This window comes from Heptranchias perlo, chromosome 15 (assembly GCF_035084215.1).
Source record: "Heptranchias perlo isolate sHepPer1 chromosome 15, sHepPer1.hap1, whole genome shotgun sequence".
Taxonomy (NCBI): Eukaryota; Metazoa; Chordata; class Chondrichthyes; order Hexanchiformes; family Hexanchidae; genus Heptranchias; species Heptranchias perlo.
The window spans coordinates 25,467,367-25,481,024 of NC_090339.1; the positions used below are offsets into that span (position 1 = coordinate 25,467,367).

General features: G+C 45.2%; 1 protein-coding gene across 2 annotated transcripts in view; it reads right to left on the minus strand.

The window, feature by feature from the left end:
- sytl4 (synaptotagmin-like 4) overlaps window positions 1-13,249 on the minus strand; it is an 85,661-nt gene extending 72,412 nt beyond the window's left edge. For both annotated transcript variants that reach the window (XM_067996929.1, XM_067996930.1), the window contains exon 1: window positions 12,789-13,249. The gene's annotated coding sequence lies outside the window, so the exon portion shown is untranslated. The remainder of the gene's footprint in view (window positions 1-12,788) is intronic.
- Between the last annotated feature and the right edge of the window lie 409 nt (window positions 13,250-13,658).

Below are 13,658 nucleotides of genomic sequence, written 5' to 3' on the forward strand. Positions count from 1 at the left end.
CCCTACCTGCTGAATCACAAAATGACTACATGCTGCCTATAGAAGTGTGAAAAGTCTGTCAATTATACACCACAATATGATTAATTTGATTGTTCTAAATGTTTGCAACATTTACTTAAATCACACTTTACTCAATTCATGATATTTAAATGCATGTTACAAACAGGGAGTGATCACAGCACATAGCTAGCAGGAAAAACCAAGTAGAATAATAGAATGTTACACCACAGAAACAAGCCATTCGGCCCATCAAGTACCCACTGGTATTATAGTCCGCACTACCCATCTAGTCTCACCCTAATCTTCTTCTCACTTCCTATACCCTTTAATACTCCTCATTTTCAAGCAACAATCTAATTCCCCCTTTTAAAGCACATTGCTTCAACAATGGTATGTGGCAGAGAGTTCCATCTTGTAGCCCCGTATGTGCAAAGAATTTATTCCTAATTTCCCCTTTAATTATTTTTGTGATTTTCTTAAATTTGTGCTGTCTCGTTACCATCTCACTGACCAATGGAAAGAAAGAACTTGCATTTATATAGCACATTTTATGACCTAAGAACATCCCAAAGTGCTTCACAGTCAGTGAAGTACTTTTGAAGTGTAATCTCTGTTGTAATGTAGGGAAACGTGGCTGCCGGTTTGTGTGGAGCAAGGTCCCACAAACAGCAATGAGAAAAATGACCAGACAATATGTTTTTAGTGATATTTGTTGAGGGATAAATATTGGCCAGGACACCAGGAGAATTACCCTACTCTTTGATACTATAGTGATATAGGATCTTTTATATACACCCGAGAGGGCGGATGGAGCCTTGGTTTAATGCCTCATCCAAAAGATGGCACCTCCAAAAGTGCAGCAGCAGTTAAACTCTGTTCCCTTCCCCCAGCACTGAGTGATGCAGTGGGTTAAAATCTGCTTCTTTCCCCAGCAGTGATTGACTCAATGGATTAAACTCTGCTCCTTTCCACCAGATGTGAGAGGTAGCACTCTGCCTTTGAGTCAGAAGATTGTGTGTTAAAGGCTGACACTTCAGTCCAGTACTGAGATAATTACTATTTACTTTATCATAACCTCTCATAACCTTGAAGAGCTGTAAGAGGACAAACCCTCCCCCCCCAAACTTCCCAGATATGGTGAAAAAACGCCTGAACATCCCAAGTCTCTTTCATAACAGTACCCCTGCATCTCTAGTATTATAAATACTAGTCAGGAAAGAGTAAGAGGTTGTAATCTAATCTCAAGGTTTAAGTGACAATTTTAAATTGTATGAATTTCATGCTCATGTTTTGTGATGTAACCTGAACCCCACATTTATATTACAGCCTTGTAACTGACTCACAAGAATCCAAATTTCAATGGTTTAGAATTCTGGCTGACAAGGTCACCCTGATGGTTGGGATCACACAGTTTCCAAATTTAAAAGAACAGTGAAACCGTTAGTGATAACACCATGATAATACAGTGTTTACACAGACTGCTCGGTGTAGTAGTGGCAGATCAATGTTTCGCACTTGTACGTTTTATAATTGTTCTTTGGATATTTTTATCCAAGCGGTGAAGATTTTTGTATCCCAACCAGCAGGACGACCTGTGACCAATTCCTAAAGACGGCAGTTTAAAACCACATCACGAATTTGTCAATCTGACCATCACCTGAAAAGGATCACAACGAGCAGAATAATCTTTTAGAAAGTAATTAGTGAGGGTGAAAACTTGCCAAGAGATTAAGAAAGTGGTTACTCCTGCTGCTGTAAACTTGCAATACTTTCAGTGAATGTATCCTTTAGTTAGCAAAAGTGGAGAAGGAAATAGATATATAATCCAACTATTGCTCATTCATTTAAAGTTTCCAGTCAATGTGAAGTTGCTATCAAAAAAGTGAATCAAATACTAGGTTATATTTTGAGAGCACCTGATATAAATAGGGGAAGTGATTTGACACGACACAACATTCTGCAATAAATCCCACGAATTTCTACATCTAGTACACACAACATGATGTGTTACCTGTTACTGCAATTTTACATAATAGCCCTAACTATAAGTGAAAAATAATTATTCTAACCTTACATAGGTCACTAGGGAATGGCATATTTGTAATATGTGTGCAGTTTTGGAGATGGTTTGGAGAAGAGTGAAATGGGCAGACACGTGGCAGATGCAATTTAATGCGAATAAGTGTAAAGTGATGCACTTTGGGAGGATCAACACGGAGAGGCAGTATAATCTAAATGGTACTATTTTGAGGAGGGTGCAAGAGCAGAGGGACCTGGGGGCGCATATTCACAAATCTTTGACGGTGGCATGGCAAGTTGATAAGGAGGTTAAGAAAGCATATGGGATACTTGGCTTTGCAAGTAGGGGCATTGAATACAAAAGCAAGGAAGTCATGCTAAATCTTTACAAATCACTGGTTAGGCCTCAGCTGGACTATTGTGTACAATTCTGGGCACTGCACTTTAGGAAGGATGTCAATGTCTTTGAGTGAGTACAGAGGAGGTTTACCAGGATAATATCAGGGGTAAGGGACTTCAGTTATGTGGAGAGATTGGAGAAGCTGGGATTGTTCTCTTTAGAGCAGAGAAGGCTAAGGGGAGACCTAATGGAGGTATTCAAAATTATGAGGGGTTTTGATAGTGCAAGCAGGGAGAAACGGTTTCCTCTGGCAAATGGGATGGTAACCAGAGGTCACAGATTTAAAATAATTAGCAAAAGAACTAGAGGGGAAATGAGCAGGGAAAAAAAATCACACAGAGGGTTGTTAAGATCGAAAATGCACTACCTGAAACAGGGGTGGAAGCAGATTCCATAGCAACTTTCAAAAGGCAATTGGACGTGTACTTGAAGAGAACTAATTTGCAGGGTTATGGGGAAAAAGCTGGGGTGTGGGACCAAATTGGACAGCTCTTTCAAAGAGCCGGCACAGGCACGACGAGCCGAATGGCCTCCTTCTGTGCTGTAAGATTCTATGATTCTATGGATGATTCTAGGTTTTGCAGCTCTAAGTTATGAAGAGAAACTCAGAGCTGAACTGGTTTTCACTAGAAAAATGATTAAGAGAAGGCATCATGACTTTAAAATGGTGAGAAGCCATAGATAATGTAATTGTAAGTAAGCTATATTGAGTTACAGAACCAGAGGACACAAGTTAAAAAATACTAAAAGCCTCAAGTAAGACAAGAGAATAGAAGAATCTCCCCTCCCCGTACAGAATAGTAGGTAGGTGGAACAGACTCCCAAAAAAAGGAGTTGAGGCTGAAGCAATTAACTCCTCCAAAATGGAGTTGAATAAATATCTGGTTGCAAACAGGATTTGTAGTTAAAACGGTAGTTAAAGGATTGACTGAGATGATCAAATATTTCATGGGATCTGATGGTCCTTTACTTCTGGGCAGTGAGGAAGAAAAACTTGCATTTATATGGCACCTTTCAGGACTCAGGGCAACCCAAACTGCTTCACTGGTGATTAATTATTTCTGGAGTGTAGTCATATATCATGGAATCATAGGGGGAGGGGGGGGGGGGGGGGAGTTTTAAACACCCCCCCTCCCCAACGACAGGCGGAAGAGGGTCAGGGGTTAAATTGTTAAAAATGTGAAACCCAACCCCAATCCGCTGTGAACGCACCAACTTCCTGTTTTACCGAGATGGGTTTGGGGGCGACCAAGTAACCCGCTCTGGAGAGGCGGGACAGTGATTTTAATATTTAAATAGGGCAGCGTTCCTCAGATTTTGGCAGCCATTCGAATCTAACGGCTGCGGGCCGGGTTTTCGAGGGCTCGGGAAACCCAGCAACTGAAGGGAAGTGGGAGCTGCTGGCTCCAGCAGGTAAGTGCTTCTCCAGCACTGCTGGAGCAGGTGTGCTTCCCGCAGCCCCTCAAGCAAGCCTTCTGCCTCCCCGTAAATATTGGGGCCATAGAATCTTACAGCACAGAATTAGGCCATTCAGCCCATCGTGCTTGTGCCGGCTCTTTGAAAAGAGCTCTCCAATTAGTCCCACTCCCTTGCTCTTTCCCCACAGCCCTGCAAGTTTATCCACTTGTTTTGTACGCAATTATGACAGCCAATTTGCACACAGCAAGGTCACACAAACAGCAATGAGATCAATGTCCAGTTAATGCGCTTTGGCTAGGACAGGAGAACTCCGCTTATAGGAACATAGGAACAGGAGTAGGCCATTTAGACCCTCAAGCCTGTTCCGCCATTCATTGAGATCATGGCAGATCTGTGACCTAACTCCATATACCTGCCTTAGTATCCCTTAATACCTTTAGTTAACAAAAATCTATCTCAGATTTAAAATTAACAATTGAGCTAGCATCAACTGTTGTTTGTGGAGAGAGTTCCAAAGTTCTACCACCCTTTGCGTGTAGAAATGTTTCCTAACTTTACTTCTGAAAGTCCTGGCTCTAATTTTTAGACTATGTCCCCTAGTCCTAGACTCCCCAACCAGCGGAAATAGTTTCTCTCTATCAACCCTATCTGTTCCCCTTAATATCTTGAAAACTTCGATCAAATCACCCCTTGGTCTTCTAAATTCCAGAGAATACAACCCTAGTTTGTGCAATCTCGCCTCATAATTTAACCCTTGGAGTCCAGGTATCATTCTAGTAAATCTACGCTGCACTCCCTCCAAGGCCAATATATCCTTCCTAAGATGCGATACCCAGAACTGAACACAGTACTCCAGGTGTAGTCTCACCAGGGCTTTGTGTGGCGGTAGCATAACTTCTACCCCCTTGTATTTTAGTCGTCCAGATATAAAGGCCAGCATTCCATTAGCCTTTTGAATTATTTTCTGTACCTGTCCGTGACATTTTAATGATCTATGTATATGGACCCCTAAGTTTCTTTGGACCTCCACTGTTTTGAGCTTTTCACCATTTAGAAAGTACTCTGATCTATTCTCTTTAGGTCCAAAGTGGATGCCTACATTGAAATCCATTTGCCCATTCACTTAATCTATTAATATCTCTCTGTAATTTTATGCTTCCATTTACACTACTTACAATGCTGCCTATCTTTGTGTCATCGGCAAACTTGGATATGTGGCTCTCTATCCCGTCATCTAAGTCGTTAATAAATATAGTGAATAGTTGAGGCCCCAATGCAGATCCCTGTGGGACACCACTAGTCACATCCTGCCAATTTGAGTACCTGCCCATTATCCCTATACTCTGTCTCCTGCCGCTCAGCCAATTTCCTAAACAGGTCAATAATTTGCTCTCAGTTCCATGAGCCTCAACTTTAACCAACAGTCTCTTATGAGGGACTTTATAGAATGCCTTCTGGAAGTCCATATAAACAACATCCATAGACATTCCCCTGTCCACTACTTCAGTCACCTTTTTAAAATTCAATCAGGTTCGTCAGGCATGACCTACCCATTACAAATACATGCTGGTGCTCATAAAAGGGTCATAGGATCTTTTGATGTCCATCTGAGCAGACAGATAGGGCTTCAGTTTAACTTCTCATCTGAAAGATAGCACCACTGACCACGCAGCACTCCCTCGGTCGTGCACTGAAGTATCAGCCTAGATTATGGCCCCGATATTAGTGGGGAAGCGGGATGGCAGCCGGGGGGGGGGGGGGGGGGGGGGGCGGTGATTGGGCGCGTGGGTAACCCGCCCAAAAAAAAGTGTCTGTTTCCTACGCAATCGCGAGTCATATGGAGCCACTTAACGTGGCTTCCGGGTTTGCCGTCCGAAAGCTGAGCAGTGGGCAGACTGCGCATCCGCATCACAGGCTGTCAGCTGGAGGAGCTCTATTTAAAGGGGCAGTCCTCCAATGGCTGCTCCTGGAGCAAACAACCACAAACCACAATGGAGCAGCACAGGGGAAAGGCTGCTCCAAGATTTAGCGATGCCTCACTCCAGGTGTTACTGGATGGGGTGAGGAGGAGGAGGGATGTCTTTTACCCAGCAGACGGGAGGAAGTGGCCTGCCTCTACAACCAAGAAGGCCTGGCTCGAGGTGGCACAGGAGGTGACCAGCAGCAGAAACATCTCCCGCACCTGGATCCAGTGTAGGAAGCGCTTCAATGACCTAACCAGGTCAGCCAAAGTGAGTAGACTTACTCATTCTCCTACATTTCGTCTTCCACATCACCGCCCCCACCCCCAACTCATTCTGCACTGCCAACACTACTCTATCACATCACTCCCCACACCCACTTAAGGCGCATCCTCAACTTACCTGCACTTCCTCACCTCCCCATCAGTCACCCCCCCACCACTACTCAACCCAATCCTCATACAATATCATGGCTCTGTCTCACACTCACCCTCTGATACATCTCTTTCACGATCAGCCGCACCCAAACCAATGCATTCATCGGTTGGCCACATCACCATCACTCACTTATACGTCTGTACTTTCACCCCTTATAGGTGAAGAGAGCCCAGAATGCATGGGAGAGGGCGAGGGCCGGAGGGGGGCCGCAACAAACCGTCGTCCTCACAGATGCAGAGCAGGAGGTGCTGGAGCTGAGCCGCACCCTGGCCTGTCCGTCGGGGACGCCGAGAGTGGCACCCGACAAACATCTGGTGACAGAACTTTAACATTCATCACACACAATATGAATTGATGTTAACATGCCTTGCCATCTTCAACACCTCAGTATGCTCATCGCAACATGACACATCTGTGATCATGCTTAATATTGCCTTCTGTTCTCTTACAGGGCCTTCAGCGACCGCTGTGACGGCAGAGGGCGGTTCCTCAGAGGACCTGTCGGTGGGGGTGCACCGTCACATCTGAGCGAGCCATCCACCAGCACAGATACACACACCTCGGTGGGTCCCTGTCCTCAGTTAGTTGGGTCGCACATGGTGAGTTACTATACACGTGAGCACGAGCAGGGGCAGCTGTGGAGAGTCTGCATCATTGCGAGCACTCCTCTCCAGGCTCTGCTCAGCTGGACACAGATGCTGAGTCCTAGGGGCCATGCTTTAAAAGGAGAATGATTGAGGGGCAGCATTTACGAGGTGCTGGAACAGGTGCCACGCGCACTCTCCACAATAGCGCAGAGGATGGAGGAGTCCAACTCCTGCATGAGTGGAACGGTGGCACAGTATGGGAGGGAATCTCTGAGATAGTGTCACAGGGACATGAGGGCATCTCTGAAATACTGTCACGGGTAAGTGCGGGAATGTCTGCGATGGAGAGAAGGCTAGCCTCCTTTGAGCTTCAAGCACGGCTCACAAATTAGTCCATTCAGGGCCTGACAATGGCCATTCGGACTCACAGTGAACAACATTCTGCCGCCTTAAACAGACAGGCAGATACACTTGCACTGGCCTTACAAGGCTTCACACATGTCCTCCAAACAGTTGTCCAGCAGAGTGGTAGGAGTGGTGTGGGCTGGCCCAGGGGAGGGATGATGGCGAAAGGGGACATGGAAGTGGAGACGCCACTCAAAGCGCTCCCACATCTCACCCGTTGCCCCCCTCTCAACAGTATCCGCAATGCTGCCTCCTCTCCAGTTGGCCGAGTCTGCCCCTGCACAGGTGGAGCAGACTTTGGAGGGGCCCTCATGGGCATCGAAACCCAGAGGGCGTGGGCCCAAAGCATCTAATCGGTCAGGGCGTGAACAAGAGCAACCTGCCACTACCTCTGCTGCAGCCACAGGTGATGCACCACGTAGAAGAAATTGGAAGCGAAAGGCAAAGGTTTTGTAAGCACTGGGGCAATGCACAAGGGTGTTTGACGGTTGGTCATGTTTTTTATTTATATTTGCTTTGCGTTAAACTCACCTTAAATATTATTATTGTCACCACTACTGCCACGACTTGGCCATTCTTTACTGGGTTCTGTAATAAGGCCCTTTCACGAGGTTCACCATGAACGCCGACACTTGATGCCACCCATTGGGTCACTCTACAGTGGGTGTATGTGGAGTTACAGGACTGTTTTGTGCAGGGAGGGGTGGGGGGGGGGGCGGCTGGTCTGGGCGCTGCTCTATCCAGGTGGTGTGAGGACTGGACTCTTCACACTGTCTGATGTTAGGAGAACCGTTCACATATCAGACTCCCTGGCCTCACGAGAAGCCAGGTGAGCCGCTGCTGTGCCCACAGGTTGCTCCTGCTCATCCTCCTCCTCCTCAATGTGGGTGGCAGATGTGGATTGGGCCTCCTCAAGCGGCACTCCTCTCTGTTGTGCCCTGTTGTGCAGGGCACACCACACAACTACAAAGCATCCCACTCTGTCTGGTGCGTATTGAAGCGCTCCCCCAGAACGATCAAGGCACCTGAAGCACATCTTGAGCAGCCCTATAGCATGCTCAATTGTAGACCTGGTGGCGATGTGGCTGTCATTGTATTGACGCTGTTGCTCAGTGGTGGGGTTCCTCTGAGGTGTCACGAGCCACATGTGCAGGGGGTATCCCTTGTCCCCGAGGAACCAGCCCTTGCGGGTCTTCGGTGCATGGAAGAGGGGAGGGATGTTGGATTCCTAGAGGATGAAGGTATCGTGGCAGCTGCCAGGGAATCTGGCACACATGTGAAGGAACTTTTTGCTGTGGTCACAGATGAGCTGAGTGTTGATGGAGTGATAGCCCTTCCTGTTGATGAACAGTCCTGGCTCGTGTGGAGGTGCTCGGATTGCTATATGGGTGCAATCGATTACACCCTGCACCCGTGGGAAGCTAGCTACAGTGTGGAATCCCACTGCCCTCTCCGTCTGTCTGAGGTCGTCCATGGGGAAGTTGACGTAGTGCGAGGCCTTGCGAAACAAGCCGTTGGTGATGTGCCTTATGCACTTGTGTGCAGACGACTGAGAGACACCGGCGATGTCCCCGGTGGCACCCTGGAATGATCCGGAGGCAAAGAAGTTGAGGGCAGTGGTGACTTTGACAGTGACAGGTGAGGAAATGCTGCTCGGGCCAGCCGGGAGCAGCTCAGCATGAAGGATGCTGCAGATGTCCGCGACTACCTGGTGACTGACTCTGAGCCTTCGTATGCACTGCTCCTCGGAGAGGTCCAGGAAGCTGAGCTTTGGTCTGTGGATCCTGTGGCGAGGGTAGTGCCTCCTGCGATGTTGTTTCTCTGTTGTTGCCCTCTGTGCCCTTCTGCAGGTGTCTGTGGTGCAGCACTGTGTTGTGGAGCTCCACGTGGTGGAGGTGGACGCCGTGCCTGGCGATGTTGCTCGTCCTCGGATGTAGTGGTGAATGCAGCCATGGCATCCTGACAGTGTGAGTTTGAGGGGATCCACAAAGTAGTTAAATATGTTTGAACAGCAAAGTTTTGGGTGGAAAGTAAGAATTCTGAGTGAAAACACAAAGATCTTGCAACCAAAACTTTGTCTGAAGTGACAGAGTGCCCTGCTGCAATAAATGACATTTTCTTCCCATCTGTCAAATAGGCATTTGCATCTCCCACTGGCTACTGGCTGAAACACGTCTGTTGCAACAGGAAGTGTTTCCCACAGCACGGTGGAATCACGCTGAGGATGCTTCAAAACGCACCCCTGCCAAAATGTCGAGACAATTAAGTACTTCAACGGATTTCAGTGATTTTCGGAGCCCACCCACCCCCAACGCACCCGCTACTTCACCCGAAAATCGAGCCCTATGTGTTCAATTCTTGGGATGGACTTTGAACCCACAACCTTCTGACTCAGAGGCATGAGTAATACCACTGAGCCAAGCTGACGTTTAAACTGAAAAGGGAAGCAACCCAATGCTGGATAGCGGAAATGTGCAGAAGGACGAATATTTTGGAGTTTGCTTCTTTACATTTGGGTGATCGGGAAGTAATGATCCAGCACTTTTTGAAGAGATACAATGAATAGGTATTGTCCATGATAGGGTAGATTCCACATTGTGGAAATTGTGGGGTCAACTGGTCCATGGACTTTTGTTCCATGCCTTATGTTACAATCTCTGACTTGGCTTAGAATGAGAGTGCACTGCACTGTATAAACTCGAGCAATGGATTTTTTAATTAATAAAAAAAAAGTTTGAGGTGGTATATCCAGAGTCCCAATACACTGTGCCACAGAGAAGTAGGATGCAGGGTTGTGCCTATAATTTCTCACATGCTAAGCTCCTGATGTCATAGGAGTGTCTGAGTGGAAGCCCTATGTATCCCCAGATATTAAGGAGGAAAAAAGAGAAAATTGGGCGAGTCACCCTTGGCACAGGCTGACATGAAGCAACGGTGGCAGGCACCTGGGAGCAGGTCTTCAACTCACCTTCTCGGTCAAAAAATATGCCTAGCCTGGGTAGACATCAGGAAAAAGGGAGAAAAATAAAAAAGTTGAAGAATCTTATTCTTACTAATGTTTTAGTTTCAGTATGGAGCCCTAATAAAGTTAATATATCTCGAATAAAGTTCCAGGCTTCTTTTATTCATTTGAAGCACCTTAACGCTCAGTTTTATGTAGACTTTCACTCCTGCTACAGAACTGACTATGAACTGAGCAGCAGGCTCCATTCCAGTACAGATGCTTTCAAGTTGTGTTACTAGAAGCCATGTAACAGTGCCAATGATTTCCTTCAATTGCAGCAAACAAGTAGAAACAAGTGGATTACTTTCACACGCGACAATCTGTTTTTAAAGAAAGCTTTCAAAATGTCTGGAAAAGTGCGAGCAGAAGACACATGCAAAATACAAAGTTAATAAGCTGGGGCTCTTGTCTCTGGAAAAGAGAAGACTAAGAAGAGAGCTGATAGAGGACTTCAAAATTTTGAAAGGGTTCTATAGGGTGGATGTAAAGAAACTGTTTCCACTTATGGGTGAGTCTGGAACCAGGAAGCATAAATATAAGATTTTAACAGATCAAAAAATAACTTAGGAGGAATTTCTTTACACAGAGAGTGGTGTGAATGTGGAACTCACTGCCACATGGAGTGGTTGAAGCAGATAAGATTGATACATTAAAGGGGAGGCTTGATGCATACATGAGGAAGAGAATAGAGGGATACGGGGGCAGGGTGGGAAGAGGTAAATTAGAGTGGGCAGAGGCTCGTGTGGAGGATAAACACTAGCATAGACCAGTTGGGAAGAATGGCTTATTTCTGTGTAGATTCAATGTAAGTGTACAATTACAATATCTGATTATAAAACATTAGATTTTGTAAATCTCCAACTTCTGAAACTATTTCTGGCTTTTAAAAGGAATGACATGACATGATTTTGCATGTTTTTTTCACTTACGGTCTGACTCCATTCTGCAGGCTGTGCCACAGACACTGGCAGACATAATTTATTTACTCACCTACCTGTCACTCCAACTGATCTGGGGGTGGCAGGACCACCTGGGCTAGGGTTGTATTATTATCATTATTAAATTATTATTAAGATTCTCAACAGGACGTATGAACAGAGAGATTGAGGCACAGATACATAGATCTTCAAAGTTGAGAGTACAGGTAGAAAAGGACATAAAAGGGCAAATGAGATTCTGGGTTTTATTCTTAGGGGCATTAAAAATAAAAGCAAGGAAGTGATATTGAATTTGTGCAAGACATTGGTTAGGCCACAGTTGGGATACAGGCATGTAGTTCTGGCATCCCATTACACAAAAACTACTAGAGCCATGGAAAGGGTGTGGCGAAGATTCATTAGAATGATACAGGAATGAGATATTATAGTTATGAAGAAAGACTTGGAAATTGATTTTTCTTCTCACTGAGGATCTAACAGAGGTTTTCAAGATAAGGTTATGTGAGGGTAAATAATGAAAGATTGTTTCCACTGGGCAAATTGGTAACGAGGGGACATAGACTCAAGATTATCGCTGGAACAATGAAGATGGAAGTTAGGAGTTTTTTTCATACACAAATTTATTTTCCTACATTTTGCCATTCATCCAAATGTGATGCCATCCTTGAATTCCTAATCCCATCACAGTAATTAGGGGCAATTCTTCCCCTTGTATTTTTCAGAAGCCTCCTCTCCCATTGTCCATGCTTTCATATACTCTTCTAATACGGTTAAACGCAGGTTTTTATGTCCCATTCACTTATTAGACATGCAACATTCTCCTAAATCATTACATTCATTTAACTCACACGTCATATTTAAAGAGAATTTCAATGAGGTCATCTGGCATGATGCCACACCCAATGTCATCCTCACCCCAAATATTTTTGTTTTCTATGTTAGATGCTAAAAAATGTCACTATTTGTCAATTAGAACCGATTTAACTTAAAAGAATAATTTTGATTTTATCAATGAACCACTGATTTTTCTTGACAGTAAAAATATTAAAGTTACATATCCAATCATCAAAATAGTGGATCACTGATACAAAAATGAGACACTGGATAATATCAGTGTCGAGATTGGGAGTTGAGATACACGCCGGCCTGCAGGACAGACTTGGGTTGGTATTGAACCCACAGTCATGATGCAAATTCCTTGAGAGCCCACAGTGCTACATCCGTTAAATACTCCACCGTCGAGGTTTTTCCATTATTCTACACTGTCCTTTTATGTCTGTATCAGTGGGACCGCCGATTTCCCAAATATTTAATAGCAGGACATTTTCTGACACTGAAAACGACTTTTCCTCTGATCATCTGAATTAAATAAATCTACAACCTGTATTGCCTTCTCATTGTTGAGAGTTTCTGGTTGAAACGACTCTGTGGGACTTTTCAGCCGTTGTCCCGTGGAAAAATCTAACTTTTTTTAAACCTGAAGTTTTGAAACGACTTCGGTTGTTTCATCGCACCCTGTGAATGAGTGTACCCAGCCCAGGGATTTCTGAGACAGGATCTCAACATAAAAACACGCAAACGCTGCACAATCCGTCCTTTAAAAAAAGTTTCACTTACTTTGGGATACAGGAGACAAATAAAACCCACCCCAAGAGGATTTTTTCTAATCCTTTCGCTTGAATTTCTGGCTTCTTTCTTCCGCTGGCTCATTGACCACCGTTCCGGAAGCGAAACTTTGAAAACTTTTCTGCTGGAGAATGTGAGCAAAGCGACCCAGCCACCTGGGGGCGGAACTGGCTCCAAATCCCGATCCTCCTATAGCCTCCAATCCATTCTTTGTACAGCATCCATTACACCCTCCTCTCTGGGAAATAACTGAGCCAGACAGATCACCAACCCTCCAGATTGATTCTGCAATCAGTGCTGAGTTAGCTGACCACACAGAGAGCAGTAGCAGTAGGTGTACTTCAGCTTTACTGGGTTAAATTAACAAGAGTGATCGAACATGCCTGTGGATGTCTGATGGGCTGTGATGTGTCTCCCTCCACCCCGCCATGAATATCCTGCTGACATACATGAACTTGAGAGGAGTGAACACCAAAAGTGGGAAGGAACAAAATGGGTGAGCGGAAGAAAATCAGAACATTGCCACCTGTGGGAGAAAATGCATCTTGCAAAATGTAGATTTTGAAAACAGTGTCAATGATTTAGACTTAAATATAGGGGCCATGATTAAGAAGTTTGCAGATGATACAAAAATTGGCCCTGTGGTGGATAGTGAGGAAGAAAGCTGTAGACTGCAGAAAGCTATCAGTGGACTGATCAGGTGGGCAGAAAAGTGGCACATGGAATTCAGTCCGGAGAAGTGTGAGGTAATGCATTTGGGGAGGGTAAACAAGGCAAGGGAGTACACAATAAATAGGAGGATACTGAGAAGTGTAGAGGAACAGAGGGACCTTGAAGTGCATGTCCACAGATCCCTGAAGG